Source organism: Canis aureus, chromosome 6, assembly GCF_053574225.1.
Source record: "Canis aureus isolate CA01 chromosome 6, VMU_Caureus_v.1.0, whole genome shotgun sequence".
NCBI lineage: Eukaryota > Metazoa > Chordata > Mammalia > Carnivora > Canidae > Canis > Canis aureus.
In genome coordinates, this window is record NC_135616.1 from 28,395,978 (window position 1) to 28,417,932 (window position 21,955).

The following is a 21,955-nucleotide window of genomic DNA, read 5'->3' on the forward strand; positions in this document are numbered from 1 at the left end:
AGCCCCGGCGGGGGGCTCGGTGGTTCAGCGCCGCCTTCAGCCTTCAGCCTTCAGCCTTCAGCCCAGGGCGTGATCCTGGAGACCCTGGATGAGTCCCACGTCGGGCTCCCTGCATAGAGCCTGCTTCTCCCTCTGCCTGTGTCTCTGCCTCTCTCTCTCATGAATAAATAAATAAAATATTAAAAAAAAAAAAAAAAAAAGAAGGGCAGCCTCTGAGTGAGGGCCAGGCCTCCTCTTTATCCTATGAGTGAGTCACTGCTGCCTCCTCCAATTTAAACTTGACTGATCATCAGCTGTACTACTCCTGTGTTCGTCGATTGTGTGCTGAGTGGGTTGTACTCGTTTTTAAAGCTTCTGGAAAAAAAAAAAAAATCATGGGGTAGTTGTCCGGTTAGGATATCGTAACAAGGCCGAACTGCAACGCTCCATCCTCCCCAGGTCAGGACCCCTTCCCAGAGTGCGCCGGCGCGTGCGCATGCGCATGTATGTCCGCGCTTGTGCGCGTGCGCGTGTGCGTGTGTGCGTACGTGCGTGCGCATGCGTGCTGGGGAAGTCACGCCGCGCGTTCTCCCGCTGGAGAGGACCCGGCTGGGGTACCTCAGTTAGGAGGAGGTTCGTGGCTTTTGGTCCATCACTCTTAAAACCAGCTGTGTATAAAGCAGAATTTAGAGGGGCGCCGAGGACCTGGAGGGAAGTCTCAGCCCGGGTGAGGGTTTAATTTGGGAAGCCCGCGTGTGTTCTTGGAAAGGCTGCTCTGGGGCCTGGAGGGCCGGAAGTGGACCCTGCGAGGGGGCTTGCGTCGTTCGCAGTCCAGGCCCTTCGGAATCTGATCAAGGATGTCTTTGGGGAATAGAATTTGAGGCGCAGCCCCGCGCTTTCCTGTTTCACCGGGATTCTTAAGATCAGAGCGTGAACTTTGGGAACGTGACTGTTTTTTGCTTGCTTGCCTGCTGAATTAAGTGGTCCGACCTGCAGACACACTTACAATTTTAATTAGTTGCCGAGATTTAAACAGAGACTTCAGAAGGTCTGGGCACCTTGGGCCCTTATTTCTAGGGCTGGGCGGAGACAGGGCATCATGCACTCTGCAGGTCCATCCCGCTGCCCACCTGCCTGGGCCGCTACATCCTGGAGTTTGCAGGCCGGAGGCGATCAGCGTTGGCGGGTCTCTGTGGGTACTCGTATGCTGACAGGTAGTGGGTGTACCTCAAAACTGTTGTCTTAGTTTATCACAACCAGCCCTCTGAACCTGAAGCAGCCGCCTTCCACCCATTGCAAGCTCCTGCAGTTTCCCCACATTGTTTCCAAGTATGGGTGTTAATGGGCCGAATTTTGTGTGTCCCCAGATTCATATATTGAAATCCTGCCTCCCAGTGTTAGGAGGTAGGCCTTTGGGAGGGGAGCAGGTCATGAGGGTGGAGCCCTCATGAAGGAGATTAATAACCTTGTAGAAGAGACCCCAGAGAGATCCCTTGCCCTTTCTGCCATGTGAATGAGAAGATGGCTCTCTGTCTATGAGCCGAGAAGTAGGGCCTCACCAGACTTTGAATCTACTAGCATGTTGATCTTCAACTTCCAGTTTCCAGACCTGTGGGAAATGAATGCTTGCTGTTTAAGCACCCAGTGTATGGCATTTTTGTTGTAGCCACCTGAACAGATTTAAGACCCTGGGTATGATCCAGCAACCAGTGGACTTGAGCGGGGGAGAGGGCAGGGTTGTACTTGGCTGGATCATGGATGCAGCAAGCAATGTGAGCTTTAAAGAAAAGTTCACATGGTGGAGTTGGGGGCTGGATATACAGATCCGTCCTGGGCTGGGAGTCTATAGGGAGAGATGGAGAGCTTACAAGAGTGTTCTATATTTGAAACCCCATTTGGCTCTTCAGATATAAATTCTCTAGAAATTCTACCCCTGTAGGGAAAAATAATCCCCCCCCCCCCCCCCGTTCTGGCATAAGAAACTTGAGAGAAATGAAAATATATGTAATCCTATTTTTAACATATATTTCAATAATATTGTCACTTAAAAATTTATGAGTGTAAACAGTTATTAATTATAAATTGTTGATAATGTATGCATAGAGATATGAAAACATAAAACAGAGTTGTATGCTTTCAGTAGAAAATGAGATCTTTACTTAAAAAGTTAAATCTTTTCTAGAACATAGTATGTCCATTTTGGATACTCAGGGACCCAGATCAGGGGACCTCCTAAGGCCCTGCAGCTCTGAAACTCTATGAAAATGCATCTCCTTATTTTCCATCTAATAAGATGGCTAAACAATTCTCTAAAACTATCTGTTCATTGGTTACGCTGTCTCTAGCTGTGCTCTAACTAACATCATACTAAGAATTGCATTTTTCTCTCTCCTGACTTAGATTTAAATCTTGCAATCACCGCTGGGAAGCGAGCTGTATCATCTTGAGAAATCAGACCACAGAGCTGGGCCTGCAGCTGGCAGGCTGGGTCATCTTTAATCGCTTAACCCTTCATATCAAAGGATGGGTCGTAGCAGCAGATTCCTCCTCAAGAATTTGCCATGGCAGATTTTCTCAAGGAAGATCTGGGAGTTAAAATGAAGCAGAGTGTGTACAGCAAAAACCTTGCCTTGTAAGTTGGCTTTTATGCCTATACACATGATTGGTTTTATGTGTATGTCTATGTAACTCTCTCTTATGGGCCTGTGTCCATGCCTGGGATATGTGTGGCTGTGATGTGTATGTACACTTGTTTAATGTGAAAATGTGCTGTATGCATGTGTGGCTGTAAGTGTGTGAATGTGTGTGTGTGTGTATGTTGTATGTCTAAGGAAAATTCTTTCCTGCCCTATGGGATAAGATCCAGGCTGTTTAAGTTTAAGACTGTTTGAAAACATGGCCATGATAATTCCCTTTATACCCTTGGGTAGAGCCCTTTTATACTGATTCTGGATTTGGTCATGTGCTTTTGTTTTAGTCAATGGAACATTACCAAATGTGACACAGGGATCTGAAAGGCAGTTAGTTGTACATTGAAGTTGTCTTCTCCTGCTGCTCTTGGGAGCCCTTAACAAACACAATGCTGAGGAACTGGAGGAAGCCTGCTGGTGACATGTGGCCCAGTGACACCTGCCACTCCAGCTGACAGCCACCACCAACTGCTGGATATGTGAATGAAGCCATCCTGGACCAAGCAGCCCCCATCCTACATGTGAGCTCTCTACAGCCATAGGAGTGAGCCCGGAGGAGGAGGCTGGCAGGAGAACTGCTCTGCTGAGCCCAGCTCACATTGCCGGCCCACATATTCATGAGTTAATACTAAATTATTGTTGTTTTATTTTTTTAAAATATTTTATTTATTCATGAGAGACACACAGAGAGAGGCAGAGACACAGGCAGAGGGAGAAGCGGGTCCATGCAGGGAGCCCGATGCGGGACTCGATTCTGGGCCTCTAGGATCACACCCTGAGCCAAAGGCAGACGCTCAACCACTGAGCCACCCAGGCATCCCTGATTGTTGTTTTAAATCACTAAGTTTTGGGATGGTTTGTTACACAGAAAGACCTTGTTAACTGATCCAGTTGGAAAGAGAGAGAAGAGCCTCTTCACTGGAGGAAGAGGTGTTTGGTGAGAACTTATAGGCATGAATCAGAAGAGATGTAATTCTGCTTAAACATTCTTTATAATCCTGTTCTTATTTTATGAGTTTAAAAATATAAAAATTAGCTCTTATTAAAGGACCTACTATTAATCCTCACACAGAAGTGCATATTAGCAAGTCAAGGATGGGCAGTGCTGGCATGCTCCAATAATACTTTACTGGGACCTGGGGAAGAAAGCCAAAGAGAAACCAACCCAGGAAGGATGCTCAGTATTCTGCACTACATAATCTGAGGCGAGGTTATGACTGACTTGCTCTTCAGAAGTGAAAGAATTAATCTCATCCCTGCTTCCAGCCCATCTCCATGGGGTGGGCAGCACTTCCACATCTATTACCCAGGAGCTCACCCCAGGCATCTTGACTCCTTGAAGAACAGTGCCTCTAAAATGAGGCTCTGAGAGAAACAAGATTCTCTTCCCTGCCTGAGGCCTGCCTTTTGGGAACCTGGCACCTCTTTGGATAATTGACTCTAGGGATGATTGTCCCTCTCAAGGGAGAACCATGTGCATTTCCAGGGACAAGACCTTTACTCTGCAGACCACAACAGGGTATCAGGATATAATGATCGGCCTATTCTAGGTGGCTCTAGTTACCTGTAGAAGCAGTAGTTGTGTGAGAAAATCCTGTGTGTAAATGCAAGAATATTGGCTCAGAAGTCAGGGCACATTGACTTTTTTTGTGGTTCCAGCTCCAGTCCTACCTTATAAGAAATTCCTACTTGGTGTGACCTGAGGGAGTTTAGGGTAGAATGTAATCTGCTATTAATACCAGTACTTTGGGTTTGAAAGATGTTTTATTTCTAAGAATCCTGCCTTAAAACAAAGGAATACTCACAAACACCTCTGTTATTGGTTAACATCTACATGGAAAATAGTGGATAAGACAAGGAATTGATACTTTGGGGATGCCTGGGTGGCTCAGTGGTTGAGCATCTGCCTTTGGCTCGGGGCCTGATCTTGGAGTCCCAGGATCGAGTCCCATATCAAGCTCCCCGCATGGAGCCTGCTTCTCCCTCTGCCTAAGTCTCTGCTTCTCTTTCTCTCTTTCTCTGTGTCTCTCATGAATAAATAAATAAAATCTTAAAAAAAAAAAGGAGTAGATGCTTTGGAGCTCTTAGGGAATTCTGATGCATATGTGGATACAACTTTTCATACTTTATCTTTTATCCAGGCCTGGACCTGCCCAGCTTTCTTGCAATGAATACATGTCACACACTGCTCAAAAGTGCTATGTCTGGCAGGTCAAAGGCTCAATATGACTTATCTTTCTTCTTCTTCTTTTTTTAAAAAGATTTTATTTGTTTACTTGAGAGAGACAGATAGCAAGAGAGAACAGAGCAGGAAAGAGGGGCAGAGAGATCCCAGGGCTTGATTTTGGGACCTAGGGATCATGACCTGAGCCTAAGGCAGAGGTTTAATCTACTGAGCCACCCAGGTACCCCAGATACCCCATCTTTCTTCTTCTTTTTGTCTTTATCTGGTAGATTTAAGGAAGTTATATATAGGATATTATTATTTATCCAATAATCCAGTAGTAGTATTACTACTCCAGTTTTCCAGATGAGGAAACTGAGCTTCTTTTTTTTTTTTTTAAAGATTTTATTTATTCATGGTAGACACACAGAGGCAGAGACATAGGCAGAGGGAGAAGCAGGCTCCCCGTGGGAAGCCCGATGTGGGACTCGATCCCAGGACCCAGGATCACTTCCTAAGCCAAAGGCAGACACTCAAGCACTGAGCCACTCAGGCGTCCCGGAAACTGAGATTCTTTTTTTTTTTTTTTTTAAAGATTATTTATTTATTTATTTATTTATTTATTTATTTATTTATTTATTCATGAGAGAGAGACAGAGAGAGAGAGGCAGAGACACAGGCAGAGGGAGAAGCAGACTCCATGCCGGGAGCCTGACGCGGGACTCGATCCTAGGACTCTAGGATCACGCCCTGGGCCAAAGGCAGGTGCTGAAGTGCTTAGCCACTCAGGGATCCCTGAAACTGAGATTCTTAAGTAGAAAGTTGAACTGTCTCATGTATGTTTGCTGCTAAGTGTTGGAAGTAAAACCTGAATACAGCAGACCTATCTGATGTTAAAGCACTGCCTTTACTTTTTAAAGGAATTTTATTTTGTTTATTTGAGAGAGTGAGAGAGAGAGAGTGTAGGAGAGAGCATGAGTTGGGGGGAGGAGCACAAGGAGAGGGAGAAGCTGACTCCCTGCTGAGCAGGGAGTCTGATGATGCAGGGCTCATTCCAAGTACCCTGGCATCATGACCTGAGCTCAAGGCAGACACTTGCCCAACTGAGCCACCTAGATGTCCCAGCAGTGCCTTTATTTTTATTTAAATTTATTGTGAACTATTTCAACCACAAAAGAAACATTAGGAAAAAATACAACAAACAATCATGTACTCTTCACCCAATTTTATTAGCTCTTGATATTCTATTATACTCACTTTATATTTCACAGTATTTTTTAAAGTGGGGTATTAGTCTTTTTAAAATTTATGTGTAGAAATTCTTTGTTTCTACAAAGAGTTTGGATATTCACTTTGTGGATTGCAACTATATTTATTTATGGTGATATCAAACAAGCAGAAATTTTCATTTATTTAAATGTAATCATATGTTTATGGGTGAGCTTTTTGGTCATTTTAGGATTTTTTTTGTGGTTGGTGACTTGTGGGTCCTATTTTTGAAATATTTTTCTTTGCTGCCATCAAGATAGTCTCCTTTTTTAATTTTTAGAGAGTTTTCTTCCACATCTATCTGGAATTTAATGTTTGTGAATGCAATGAGGTGGAGATATACTTTCATTCTTCCAAGTTGGAGAATGAATTCCCCTAGGACACTTCACTCACGAGTCCCATCCTGACCCTCGTTCTACTTCTGTGCCATATGAAAACTCTCTCTCAGCTCTGTTTTGTCTCATTGTTCTGTTGTGTGTTGCTATGCCATCACCACTATTGCTTCATTAGAGAACTTGATATGGGCAGAGCACATCTCTTCACATCATTCTTCCATTTGTCCTCAGATAATTTGGCTTTTTACTCATGCATTTTAGGATCAGCTTGTGTAGCTCCATAAGAAGCCCTGTCAGAATTTGGATTGTAATTGCACTGAATTAATATATTAATTTTGGAGTAGAATTGAACCTTTATGCAATTGAGTCTTTCCTAGCATGCAAATGATATATCTTTCCATTTGTTTCTTTTATGATTCTCAGTAACATTTTGAAAATTTTCTCTATAAAATTCTTACATAGATTTTTCACTTTTATTCTTGAGAAGTTCATCAATTTCCTTGCTATCGTGAGATATTTTTTCCTATTCTTCACATTAGTGTATGGGAATGTTATTAGTTCTTTAAAAAAATTATCTTTTGTACATAAGGATTGCTTAATTTTCTTATTTGTCTAATACTTGATAGATGCCTTCAGATTTTCTCTGTATACAAATACATTACCACAAATAAAGCTAGTTTTTTTTTTTTAAAGAAATTGTTTATTTGAGAGAGAGAGAACACAAATAGGGGCGGGGAGGGGCAGAAGGAGAAGCAGACTCCCCATTGAGCGAGGAGCCTGATGTGGGGCTCAATTCCAGGATCCTGAGATTGTGACCCAAGTTGAAGGCAGCTGCCTAACTGACTGAGCCACCCAGACACCTGTAAGTCTAGTTTTTAATCTTTTCAATTTCTTATATCTCATTCTTTAATCTTGGTATTATTACTTGGCTAGGCATCTAGTATAAAGGCTTTTTGTATGCCTTTTGAGAAAGTCATGTAATATATTTCCTTTGTATTAGAGCATCCTTATATTCGTTTGATAAAAGTATTTTTGAAATATTTTATAATAGTTTATGAAATTTATTTGCTTGTATTTTATTTAGGATTTTTATACCTGTGTTCATAAGAATGGTTTATAATTTGATTACTTGTACTGCCTTTCCTACATTTTGGTATCAGTAGATGATATGGGTAATTTTCTCTTATTTTTCCTTTCTCTGAAATATTTTGTATAAGATATGAATTGTCTGCTCCTTGTAGATTTGCTAAATTACTTTTAAAATTGCATCTGCTGTTTTTTTGGGAAGGATATTTTGATAACTGATTCTACTTCTTCAGTAGTCATTAGTTTATTAAAGCTTTCTATTTCTTCTGGAGTCAACTTTGGTCATTTATATTTTTTTTTAGAAAACTTCCCTTTCATATACATTTTGTGGTTGTCTCCAGCTGGATGCAGGCATTGAGGTTCTTGTTCAGTGTTGATATGGAGGGATTTCACATCTAGTCACAGAATCGTTGTTGTCTAGCTTCACTTTCTGGCCACAAGCCTATGACTTTTTCCTCCTTTAATTTCACTGCTTAGTTTCTTCACAAACTTGTTGTGCCTGGAAGCAAGCTACCATTTTCTTTTCCCCTGGCCTCCTTTCTCTTATATGGGAGCTCTGCCCAACCTTGACTTCTTGTCAGAATCCTAGTGACTTTTCTAACTTGGGAATCTCTGTTCATTAACTGGCAGAAGCCAAGGCCTAAGATGACCACTCCTGCTTCCAGCTCAGGCTGCAGCAGACTCATGGGTCTTTTCAGTCCCTTGATTTTCTGTTCATTTCCTGGTCCACAGCAGTTATTGTTTCTGAGCTTAGCTATAGTTTTATTGGTTTTCTCTTAAAATTTTACTGTAGCAGAGAGGGTCATTAAAGATGGAAGTCACTGAATTGTCTTGAATGGAAGTTTCCCAGCACCTTCTTTTGAACACTGGACTGTAGTACCTCTTTAATTAATCACTACTTTAGGCAGTGTCCAGTCATCTGCCCAGGAAATTGATGACTTGTGCATAGATTCCTGCTCCTTGGATTGAAGTAAGTGAAGTCCCTTTTGCTGAGACTACCCTTCTTCTGGCCTATCACATAAATAGAAGGGGAAGGCATGAAATTAGTCTGTGAGTGTCTTTAGATGTCATGAGTCCACTTACCCCAACTCCTTAGCCCCCACACCCTCCACCTGTTAGATGAGGAAATAGAAGTTCAGGGAGCTAAAATTATTGGAGCAAAGTTTCTCTAGGTAATGGGAGCCATGGGACTAGAGCACCTGGATAGCGTGATTTCAAAACTAACATTTCCCCCACAAGATCAGTGGTTCTTAGCTTTGGTGATACATTAGTAACACTGGAGATCACTTAGACATCGTGATATCCGACCTGAATGGCTTGAAAATTTTAGAGTTTGGGGTCTAGACTTCTGTATTTTTGTACACTTGCCAGGTGCTTTCTGAGGCACAGAGAGATTGAGGAACCCCACAGTGGGTGATGTCCTCTCTCTTGTTTACTCAAATCTTCCTTTACCCTCTTTTTTATTTTTAAAGGGCAACCTTTACCCTACAAGTAAGTGACAGGAGCTGGGCTGTTATTGCTGTCTCTATCTTACTCTCTTCTCTAGTTTCCTCCTCCCTCCCCTTTGTTTTTGACGATTAAACTTTTCAGCAGAAGATGTCTGTTTTGTTGTTTCTTGATCATCATCATAACAATAACAGATTACTTTTAATTGCTCATTTAAAAACAACATACATAGATGAAATATATGTGTACATACACACAGAGACAAACATACACACACAAATACATATCAGAGGGGTCTGAACACTAAATAATCACATAGTATATTCAGTGCTTACAATTGGGTTAATCTTTGGTCTAAAAGCACACATGTACCACAGAAACTAGACATTGGCATAACTGTGGCTTTTCTAGCTCATTGCTTGCTTCCCCTAATGTGAGCTAGTCACTTTTCTGAATCTTGTGCTCATCATCCCCTGTAAAACATACTTTTATTCTATATGTACATTTCTAAGATTATGTTGCTGGGTTGGTTATTTTTAATTTTTTTAGAAAAGAAATCATGGTGCCTGTAGTCTCCTGGAAGCATTTTTCCCCCCAAAATATTGTATTTCCAAGAGTCGACCATATTGTTGTGTGTAGCTACAGTTCATTAGTTTTGAGTGCCTCACAATATTTCATTGTGGAGTACTCTAGAATTTACTTATCCAGTTGGAATGTTTCCAAATTTTTGCTTCTAAGAATAGTACTACTATGAATACTTTTGTACATCCTTCCTGGTGCACATATGTAAAAGCGTCTCTTGAGTATATACCTAGAAGTGGAATTTGGGTGTTGTAGGATATATGACATATGACTACTAAACTTGATGAGATAATGCCAATTTTTTTTCCAGTAAGGTTTTACCAGCTTACTCTCCCCATGGCAGTCCTGTGTATCCATATAATATCTAACACTTGATAATGGTATCTTTTTTCATTCTGCCAAGCAAATGAGTATCAAAGGCATCTCATTATACATTTCCTTGATATTTCCACAAATGTTTATTGGCCATATATATTTACTCTTCTGTGAGATGGTTCATGTCTTCTGTCTCTTTCTTTGTCATTTTGCCTCCTTGCTTATGGATTTATAATAATTCTTTGTATATTCTCCACACTAATCCTTTGTTAATGGTATGTGTGGCAAGTATGTTTTTCCAATTTGTAATTTATCTATTCCTATGTAGCATATATAAGATCACATTTTGGCACCTTCTTTCCCTTTTTTTGATACCTCCCTCCATTTCATGCCATCAGGTGTCCCTCCCAAAAAAACCAATACTTGACATAGTCATTTGATAGATTTCATATTGTGTTACATTTTGGTTTTCACAATTTCCAGTAACTATCTGTTAAACATGTGTTAGGGTCCCAGTAGTGGACAAATATCTCAAAGTATTTATTTGCACTTTAATAGGGAGGTTCTGAGGCTTAGGATTATGGCTGGGAAGAAGTATTTCTGGGCAGAAGGGCTACCATCCCTCAACCCAAACCTGTCTTCACCCACTGCTCCATGGGCAGCTGAAATATGTTCAGGATTCACATCTTATAGAAGTCTTCTGAAATACAATTCCCCGGGAACCTTTCATTTTTCTCCAAGTAGTAAAACTCCCACTTCCTGATAGTTACAAAGATAGGTTTTGTTGTCATAATGCTTTCTCTGTGTGCTGCTTTGCAATCAGAGTTTTCACCACTCAATGGATCCATCACCGAGCAGCACATTACAGAAAACGCATATCCGTTTGCCTCTATTATTGTCATAATCAAAAGGCGGGGCTACATTGAAATATTTGCTTCGTGCATGCATATCTGTTATCCGAAGGGCCCTTTAACCTAAATGGTGTGCTTTCTGTAATGTCTTCGGTTAATGAATGGGTCTGTGAGGGCCTCAGAGCAGTGCAATGTGGGAAGAACGCTATAATTTCTTTTTAACATGCAGGAATTCTGAATACGAGAAAATGCATGCCAAATTTTATTGCTTCTAAATCTGAATAATTGTATTTCTGGGCTGTGCATCTGGGTAGATAATAAAGCCACAAAACAATTTAATGAAACATATAAAAAATAAAATGACATTACTAAATATTATAATATGAAGAAACTATTTTTTGCATATTGTCACCTAATCTTTCAACCATATAGCAACAAATAATGCAACCATAATTGAAAGTTTTATTATCCATCTGAGTAAATTGAGCTCAAATTTACCTTGTTCTCGTTAGTTGGTGGGCAAGCCTATTGGGGCTACTGACAGGATTTCATTTTCATGGTGGATTATTTTTTTTTTTTTTGCCCTTTCTATGGAATCTAAAGTGGTCAATAAATAGCCCTGCTGCTTAATCGATTCTGAACTCAGCTCTTCAGAAAGCCACTCCTTGGCCCTGTGACCCATGCTGGCAGCTGGCCCTGTGTTTGCTGAATTTCAGAAACTGGCTCCCACCTTCTTGGTCCTAACGCCCCACAAGCATGCCAAGGAGCCCAGTGTCTTTACTCCTGGTGTGCTGAAGGCCATAATTCCTGATTTCACTCATACATCGACAGAGGGGATGCTCTACTTGCTATGGGACCCTGAGAGTGGGAGAGTGGGAAGATGCTAACTGGTCCTGGCCTGTGGAAAAGGTCTCTCATTCTGTTTGCCAAAGGTCCACAACCTGCCTCCACGGCATAGAGTGGAGGCTGTGCCTCAGGAAGAACGCCTCTGGCACTTGTGATCTAGAGACCCATGTGTTAGCCCACACTACGGGGACTAAGGCCCACTTGTTCTCAGGGTAGGCCGTGGGGGTGTGGGCACTGCCAAGCCTTGGAAAAAAGCTTTCTGAGGCATCTGAAGGGTTGTGGGAAAAAGTATTGATTTCAACAGTAATTTTTAGTTATGCTTATTGTAAGATGTTTGGCCTTTTCCTGGAGCTTCAGTTTGAAGAATCAGTCCACCTGGCTGTTTATTTGCTTTCATGTTCACTGTGGTGAGCCTCTTGAGATTTCCCAAACTGTGGGCTGCCCAGATGTGAGAGGATGCTTCTTTATCAGGTAGACCCTGGGGCACCTCACAGTAAAAGAGTTGCGGCTCTGGCATCACCTCTTTCATCCCCCATGTTGATATCAGAGAGAGTTAGCATTAGACAAGTGATCCTTCCATAACTGCCTTCCCCTTCAGAGCCCTAGAATAGAGTCTGGGCCTTATTCTGTTATACCCTGTCTTTTTTTTTTTTTTTTTTTTTCAGGAATCTTGCTCCCCTTTCCTGCCATTTGTCCTGATCAGGCCAACTTTGCTCCATCTGGTGTGGTTCACTAAGTTCATGCTTCAAAGAGAAGGGGTTGAGGATTTCCCCGCCCCTGCCAGGGCAAATACACAGGGCTCTTTGGTTGTGCTGTCAGCATACAGTCTGTCAGCTTCAAGGATAGTGACATCCTTTCTTAACAGATGTTGCATTAGGATTAAGAAAACCTCACCACCCATAAGCCCCACCCCCCACTGATAGCAAGGTTATGGTAATATTTTGGAGAAACTGTTTTCATATGAGACTTCTAAGAAATGTGCTGCTTGCTATGTGCCAAGACTCATTTCTAGATCCTGTGGAGGGAAATGGGAGTAGTCAGGACAGGGTAATGAGGAAGCCTCTTTACTTTCTCTTGCTGTTAGGCTAATTCTGTATAAAACTTTGAAAACGTTGGGTTAGGCTAAACTTTAATTTGCCTAGTAGCTCTTTAGAGTAGAAGACACGTTCCTCACTCCCCACCTAGAGGAACATCATCACTCCTGAAATCTCCCCAGCCCCTCCTTCTGTGGGTTGGCGGATGGAGACGAGAAGCTGCGGAGGCAGTGGTGGAAGATGCTGAGCTCAGGTCTTGGCCTCCCTCTGCTTAGAGGCAGCCTGTCTACAGGACTCCACCTGCCTTGCTCTCTACCATAGAGTGCAGAGCAGGGCTAGCCAGAGGTGGTTGACTCTGAGGCTCTGATTTAAAGGTGAAGGACGGGCCAGCCAGCCCCTTTGGCTACAGAGCTGAAGCTGTGCTCTTCAATTAGCTCTTAGTTGCAATGGAGCTGATCTTTTGTTCTCCTTTTGTTGGATTCCCCATGTCTGTCCCTTAGTTGGCTCTCAGGGGGCAGGGAGGAAAGGGTGTTCCTGATGTGCCTAATATTGTGATAGAGAAGATGACCCCAAATTGAACTTTGGAAACAAACCTGAATAGCAGCATAATTCTATTAGAAACACTTTTTTTTTTTCTCAATTGCATTAAATTTTTTTTCAAACTATGGTACTGTACCATTAATGTAAAATCTACTGTCTTAGCCATTTTTAAGTATGAGGTTTAGTAATGTTAGGTACATTCATATTGTTATGCAATTGGATCTCCAGAATTCTTTTCATTTTGCAAAACTGAAACTATATCCAACCAAATAACTCCTATTTCCTCCTCCCTCTAGCCCCTGGTAACTACCCTTCTATGTTCTATCTCTATGAATTATTTTTTAAAAAGATTTTAAAAATTTCTTTATTCATGAGAGGCACACCCAGAGAGGCCTAGACATAGGCAGAGGGAAAAACAGGCTCCTTGTGGGGAGGCTGATGTGGGACTTGATCCCAGGACCCTGGGATCATGCCCTGAGTCAAAGGCAGATGCTCAACCACTGAGCCACCCAGGCGCCCTATCTCTATGAATTTGACTTCTCTAGGTACCTCATATAAGTGGTCATACAATATTTGTCTTTTTGTGACTAGCTTATTTTGCTTAGCATAGTATTCTGAGGATTCATCCATATAGTTGCATGTGTTAGAATTCCCTTTTCAGGCTAAATATTTCCTTATTTGTCCTTTTGTTTATCCATTCATCTGTCGAAAGACACTTGGGTTGCCTCTCTGCCTTTTGGCTATTCTGGATAATTCTGCTATTAACATGAGTGTATAAATATTTCTTCAAGATCTTACTTTCAGTTCTTTGGGTATAAACCCAGAAGTAGAACTGCTGGATCATATGGCAACTCTGTATTTAACTTTTTGAGGAACTGCTATACTGTTTTCCATGGCAGCTATACCATTTTGCATTCTCAACAGCAGGTCACAAGGGTACCAATTTCTTCACATTCTTGCTAACACTTGCTTTTTGTATTTTCTTTAAAGATTTATTTATTTCTTTATTTACTTATTTATTTATTTATTTATTTATTTATTTATTTATTTATTTATTTATGATAGACATAGAGAGAGAGAGAAAGAGAGAGACAGAGACACAGGCAGAGACACAGGCAGAGGGAGAAGCAGGCTCCACGCCAGGAGTCCGACACTGGACTCGATCCCGGGACTCCAGGATCTCACCCTGGGCCAAAGGCAGGCACCAAACCGCTGAGCCACCCAGGGATCCCCAGCTTTTTGTATTTTTTTGATAGTGACCATTCTTATGGGTGTAAGGTGATTTTTTTTTTTTTTAAAGAAAGAGAGAGAGAGAGAGAGAGAGAGAGAGAGACAGAGAGAGACAGTAAGTGATGGTGGGGAGGGGAGGAGCAGAGAGAGGATCCTGAGCAGGCTTCACAGTCAGTGGAGAACCTGACTTGGGGCTTGATCCCATGACCCTGAGATCATGACCTGAGCCAAAATCAAGAGTCAGACGCTTAACAGCCATCCATGTGCCCGTGTAAGGTGATATTTTTTTGTGGTTTTGATTTGCATTTCCTTAATGATTAGTGATTTTAAGCATACTTTCATGTGCAGGTTGGTCATTTGTTATTTTCTCTGGAGAAATGTCTATTCAAATGCTTTGTTCATTTTAAATTTTTTTTGAGTTGTATGAGTTTTTAAAAAATATTTTATGGATATTAGCCACTTATCAGATACATGATTTGTAAATATTCTCTTGCATTGTATGAGTTGCCTTTACACTTTGTTGTTTGTGTCCTTTGATGCATTTTGATAAAGTTTATTTCTGCTTCTGTTGCTCCCCCCCCCTTTTTAAAAGATTTTATGTATGTATTCATGAGAGAGAGAGAGAGAGGAAGAGACATAGGAAGAGGGAGAAGCAGGCTACCTGTGGGGAGACTCAATCCCAGGACCCCAGGATCATGCCCTGAGCTGAAGGTAGATGCTCAACCTCTGAGCCACCTGCGTCCCTGTTGTGCCTGCCTTTTGGTGTCACATGGAAGAAATCATTGACAAATCCAGTGTCATGTAGTTTTTTCCTTTTGTTTTCTTCTAATAGTTTTAGTTTTAGCTCTTATGTTTCGGTTTGATCCATTTTGAGTTAAGTTTTATGTATAGTATAAGATAAGGGTCCAACTTCCTTCTTTTGTACAAGGATATCCAGTTTTCTTAGAACTATTTTTTGAAAAGACTGTTTTCTCCCCATTCTACATTCTTGGCATTCTTGTCAAAGATCATTTGACCATACATATGAGGGTTTATTTATCATCTCTGTATTCTGTTCCACTGGCCTATATGTCTTTATGTCAGTACTGCACTGTTGTGATTACTGTAGCTTTGTAGTAAGTTTAAAACAGGCAAGTGAGAGACCTTAAACTTTGTTCATTTTGAAGATTGTATTGGCTGTTCGGGGTCCCTTGAGAATGTGAGAGAATTTTAGGATGGATTTGACTATTTCTGGAAAAACATTGTTGTAATTCTGATAGGGATTATATTAAATCTGTAGATTGCTTTGGATAGTATGGACATCTTAACAACCTTGTCTTCCAGTCCATGAACTCAGTCCATGAACACAGGATTTGTTTGTGCTGACTTTAATTTTTTTCATAAATGTTTTGTTGTTTTCAGTGTATAAATCTTTTGCTTCCCTGGTTTAGTTTATTCCTAAATATTTTATACTTTCTGATGTTTTTCTAAATGGAATTACTTTCTTTTTTGAATTGTTCATTGCTAGTGAATAGGAATGCAATAGATTTTTGTGTGTCAATTTTATATCCTGCAACTTTACCAACTTTGTTTAGTGTACTAACAGGTGTGTGTGTGTGTGTGTGTGTGTGTGTGTGTGTGTGTATTATTTAGGGCTTTCTGCACATTTGGTCATTCTTTGAAACATTGTAACACATATATCCTAACCAAATCCTCTGTAATTCTGCAAGTGATTTTCCTATCACTCACCCCCTTGACTTTCTTCTTGGTATCCACTTCTTCCTGTAATGGAGCTTTCTTTGTATCTAGTCGTGCTACCTTCTAATTAATCAATTTCAGTGACTCTAATGACTTCCTGGTAACATCAGGGTAATGCCCTCCTTCCTTAGAGGGGCTTAAAAGTACTTCATGATCTGGCCTTAGTTCTAGAGACCCTGAGCCTTTTAGTTCTTTGAACATGTTTGGCTTGCCTTAGGGCCTTTGCACTGTTCCTTCTGCCTAAATCCCTCCATCTCCTCAACCCTATCTCTGGCTCACTCCCATGTGTTAGCAACCTTTTTGACCTGATATAGTTGGCTTAGGAGACCATGGTATATAGCTAGCTGCATGAGACCTTGTGCTCTATCCCATTTTTATATCCACATAGTATTTTGATTGTTTGTTTTTTGTGTGTCCCCAACTAGACTGTGGTATCTGCATACAGGGGACTGTGGCTTGCTCCTTAAAGTATATTCAGTGCACAGCATAATTAGAGACACAGAGAAGGTGCTCAGGAAGGACACATGATGCATAACTTTGGAGACAAAGTGTTACATTTCCTGAGGGAGAGAAGGCAGCATGGGCTAGAAGTCAAGGGAATTTGGAAAGGGCAGATCTCCCTTTCTGATCTAAAATGGAGGTAATTATAACCACTTCATATAACCCACACAATCAAAACAAATTCCATGAAAAGAATGTTTATTGTGCATCTGCTGCATTCCTCTTCCTGAGGTAACTCCATCAAAACAGAAGTGGAATGAAGTGAGAAGCAACATTCACCTGCAAATTGATTAGGGTAAAACATTACGGGGAAGGATGCAAAGTGCTGAAAGTATATACACTCTACAGTATGAAGCACGCAGTTCATATTAAGGAGAGGAGATGAGAAGAACAAGCAAAGGTGGAAGTAGTTTGGCAGTGCCCAGGGCAAGACCAGAGTCCAGTGTTGTGGTAGGTAAATGCCTTCAGTGAAAGCTGCAGAGTTCATGGGGCTGGGTGCAGATCACAAGACACAGGAGTCCCACATGCTCTCCAGGCTTTTCTGTAGAAGGGAACTTATTGAGGATAACAGACAGCCATTTTCACTGGCCCAGACTTTCAGTCTGTCAGTCATCACATGGACCAGAGTCATTAGCATGGAGTTAGGACCAGAGCCTCAAGAGGCAGAAAGGATGGGGCTGTCTACGTGGCTCAGTTAGTTGTGTCTGACTTTTGGTTTTGGCTCAGGTCATGATCTCAGGGTCCCTGTGTTGTGCTCTATGCTCAGCTCACAGAGTCTGCTTGAGATTCTTTCCCCCTCTGTTCTTCCTTCTGTCAACCCCCCCACAAATAGTTTAAATAAATAAAATCTTTAAGAAAAGAGATGTAGTACTGTGTTCTCTTAATTTGCTGGTCTGTGTGAGGCATGGTGCTGGCCCTTGGAATGACTGCCTCATTGCTTCCTCCCAGTAACCAGAAGATGCCAGCACCTGAGGGATATATAAGTGGAGGTTTGGAGGCTATAGACTAAATCTACTCTACAGCGAGAGTTACTCCTTGAGAAGTTTCTGTTGACCATATAAAACATAAGGATACTTAGGGACTTAATAACCAGTTTGGGGCTAGAGGCAATTAAAAAAAATGTTTTCTGAAACTAGATAAAACTGTTAAAATTATAATTTCAAAGACTTCTTTCTCCTTATCATTAATATTTTAACATAAGGTAAAAAGTATCTCCTGCTCCCCTGCTGTGTAGCCCTGCTTGATTCAGCACTTTGTGAGCCAGAAGAGGAGGTAGAGTCTTGCTATGGTTTAGCTTTACAGGCCTGATGGCGGACATATTTTCCCACAAGGTTTTTAGCTTTGAGATGGCTGGGGTTTTTGTTTCATTCTCAACTGGTATCCCTAGAGCCCAAAAGCGTGTCTAGTACATACTAGATATTCAGTAAATATTTGTTGAATGGATCAATGAATAAAAAGTTCAGATACAAGTGACAGAATCTGTACAAAATAACATGCAGTCCAGCTCTAGGGTATGTTGCCTGAGACTTAAAATCCAAGGGCCATCCAAAAAGAAAATGAGGAATAACAGCTGCTGTTCCTGGAGAAGATAAGGGGCTGCCATTTGGTCTTCTTGGAGGTGGATTTGGAGTGGATGTTGAAGGACAAATGGCTAGGACTAGGAAGTGCACTTCCAGATGTGAGAGAGGCCTGAGTCCAACCCAGGGTGTGGGGAGGATGCTGAGCACAGATGAGCAACTGAGGGCTCGAGAGGACAAGGGATGTGCTGCTTGGGAATGAGTGGATTTAAACCCAGGTGATCTAGCTCAGTTCATGGTTCTCTGGTAAATCTGGATGATGGATGGGAGGAAGGAGTTTGTAAGGTACTGTTCTAATAGCAGGGAGGATCTGTGTGTTAGAGGGTGTCCTCTGATTTATACATATTTTCTGTCATGGAAGTCTTCTTACTGCCTCCCTCTTACCACTCAGGCAATGGGGACAGTATTTATCTGGCCATTCTAAGTAGGTAAGTATTAATGAGAGAGCCACTTAGGAATTCCTAGGTGGAAAACTAGTGCACAAAGACAGAGCATTTCTGTACCAGTGAGTGGTGAAAAATAAAGGGCATTTCAAAGAATATTATCATACAACTTGATTTTTGCATGGAGAATTCAGACCGACTTCTTTTGCAGACTTAAATAATCCCAGGATGAAAGGTACTATATAAATGCAAAGTATTATTATTATTATCCAGTGGTAGAAAAGAAGGGCATTTCAAAGAATGTTTCAGTACAACACAATTTTATTTTGCACAGAGAGTTCAAGGGAAAAAGCTTTATTTTATAGACTTAAATAATATCGTTATGGAGCTACAGTAAAATAAATAATACAGATATGGTGTTAAAATAAATAATACAGTTAGGAGGCTTAAATAAATAATGGCAGAAAGAGAAGAGAAATTAAGAGTCCTGAGAGAAGGTGGGGGGGGAGATGCAATCTTGAATTCTAAGTGGTAAGGAATTGAAGTCCAGAAAGTCTTAAAATATTCAGGATGTATCTACACTAACCAAAAAAATAGCATCGGACAGGTCACCATCAGGGAATTGGCCTGACAGTGTTTTAATTTTTTTTTTTAAGTGATAGACTTTCCCATTGTTTCGGTGGCTCTGAAGGCAATATCAAAACTTTTGCCTGAAAAGTTAAAAATAATTAAATTCATCATATTATGAGGCTTATACAAAGTGATATTTAGTATCCGTCCTCCCCTAATCCTTGTTCCTTAACCTGTCCCCTTTGTTCCTTTGTCCAATTATGGAAAAAACTACCTTATTTTCTACAAATTTCAGAGCTACCCTTTTTGAAAAGCGTATCCAATCTTGTCACCTCTAGGATGGCCCTCTATACATCATCCTCATCAGTAGATATGGGCCCTGTCTACATTTTGTGGTTCTGATGTCTGTCTGTGAGTTTGTAGTCTTCTCTTGGAGACAAGGTTGATACATTGTAGGCAGAACAAGGGAACCTCTTTAGCAGGTAAACTTGAGCTGGGAGATTTTTTAGACTTGAGATCCTGAGAGGGAGTCTGAGCTGGGTGCTTTTTGGGAAAGAGCTGCCATTAGCACCACAAGTGGTTCTGAGCTTGGGATAAGGACCATTAGAATCAAGCTTTTGTGGGTGGGGCCTCTGGACCAGGGGGCCAGAGACTGGAAGGCAAAGTGAAACTTCATCCTGTCAAGGAGATCTTGGGGTTCTGAATTTTCCAGGCTGTGGGAGGAGGGAAGAGACTAGGAGGTGGAAAGGCCAGAAAAGGTTCAGAGCACCCTGGGAGGACAGAGACATTCCCCAGAGGCCATCTCCTGGAGAGCTTCCTGCATTCGACCCCAGCCCCAAGGCTAGCAAACTGGGTCCTCCCTGTGCTTGAGGGACTTTTTTTTTTCCCTTCTTTTTTTTCTTGAGGGACTTTTTAAGGCCTTGGGACAATGGAGAGAAAATTCTTATTCAGAAGCATCAGTTCTCTGCCAGGGACTCTTGTCTGAACATTCTTGTTTCCTATCTGGATGTACTTAAATGTGGTGGTGCCACTGTGTTTGCAAAGAACAACATAAGGGAGCCCCCGTGTCTCAATGGCTGTGTCCTCCACCAGTCTGTCAGGACCTAGCTTTAGGTCTCAGCCTCCTTTACCCGGACCTTGGTGCCTTCCAGCTCAACTCCTATGGTCTGGTGAGATGAAAGTGCTCACTTTGTCACTTACATATTTTCTTTTCTTGTGATTCGGTTATCTCATTGGATGGATCTTATTGAGGAAGCAGATAACTCCTTGTTTCTTGTGTCTCTACCAGCTCATCTGGCTCAGGTCTGGGCATATGGTGAATAGTTGTTCCATGGAGAATTGTGGAATTTTTTTAAATAATAAATTTATTTTTTATTTTATGTTCAATTTGCCAACATACAGAATAACACCCAATGCTCATCCCGTCAAGTGCCCCCCTCAGTGCCCGTCACCCATTCACTCCCACCCCCCGCCCTCCTCCCCTTCCACCACCCCTAGTTCATTTCCCAGAGTTAGCAGTCATTATGTTCTGTCTCCCTTTCTGATATTTCCTACCCATTTCTTCTCTCTTCCCTTCTATTCCCTTTCACTATTATTTATATTCCCCAAATGAATGAGAACATATAAAGTTTGTCCTCCGCTTGACTCATTTCACTCAGCATAATACCCTCCAGTTCCATCCACATTGAAGCAAATGGTGGGTATTTGTCGTTTCTAATGGCTGAGTAATATTCCATTGTATACATAAACCACATCTTCTTTATCCATTCATCTTTTAATGGACACCAAGGCTCCTTCCACAGTTTGGCTATTGTGGACATTGCTGCTATAAACACCGGGGTACAGGTGTCCCGGCGTTTCATTGCATCTGTATCTTTGGGGTAAATCCCCAGCAGTGCAATTGCTGGGTCATAGGGCAGGTCTATTTTTAACTCTTTGAGGAACCTCCACACAGTTTTCCAGCGTGGCTGCACCAGTTCACATTCCCACCAACAGTGTAAGAGGGTTCCCTTTTCTCCGCATCCTCTCCAACATTTGTGGTTTCCTGCCTTGTTAATTTTCCCCATTCTCACTGGTGTGAGGTGGTATCTCATTGTGGTTTTGATTTGTATTTCCCTGATGGCAAGTGATGCAGAGCATTTTCTCGTGTGCATGTTGGCCATGTCTATGTCTTCCTCTGTGAGATTTCTGTTCATGTCTTTTGCCCATTTCATGATTGGATTGTTTGTTTCTATGGTGTTGAGTTTAAGAAGTTCTGTATAGATCTTGGAAACTAGCCCTTTATCTGATACGTCATTTGCAAATATCTTCTCCCATTCTGTAGGTTGTCTTTTAGTTTTGTTGACTGTATCCTTTGCTGTGCAAAAGCTTCTTATCTTGATGAAGTCCCAATAGTTCATTTTTGCTTTTGTTTCTTTTGCCTTCGTGGATGTATCTTGCAAGAAGTTACTGTGGCCAAGTTCAAAAAGGGTATTGCCTGTGTTCTTCTCTAGGATTTTGATGGAATCTTGTCTCACATTTAGATCTTTCATCCATTTTGAGTTTATTTTTGTGTATGGGAATTGTGGATTTTTTAAAAAAAGATTTTATTTATTCATGAGAGTCACACACAGAGAGAGGCAGAGACACAGGCACAGGGAGAAGCGGGCTCTCTGCGGGGAGCATTGATGTGGGACTCGATCCCAGGACACCGAGTTCACAACCTGAGCCAAAGGCAGACGCTCAGCCACTCAGGCATCCTGGAAAATTGTGGATTTGAAGAAAAGCAGGAGGCTGTGTCTAGCAGTGGACTTGGGGTGTCTAGCCAAAGGAGCCCTAGTT

The 21,955-nt window shown here is 41.6% G+C and overlaps 1 long non-coding RNA gene across 2 annotated transcripts in view; it reads left to right on the top strand.

Annotated features, from left to right (window-relative positions):
* The first annotated feature begins 554 nt into the window (after positions 1-554).
* LOC144315662 (uncharacterized) overlaps positions 555-21,955 on the top strand; it is a 330,188-nt gene continuing 308,787 nt past the window's right edge. For both annotated transcript variants that reach the window (XR_013381394.1, XR_013381390.1), the window contains exons 1-2: positions 555-706; positions 2,380-2,611. This is a non-coding gene — a long non-coding RNA (uncharacterized LOC144315662). The remainder of the gene's footprint in view (positions 707-2,379; positions 2,612-21,955) is intronic.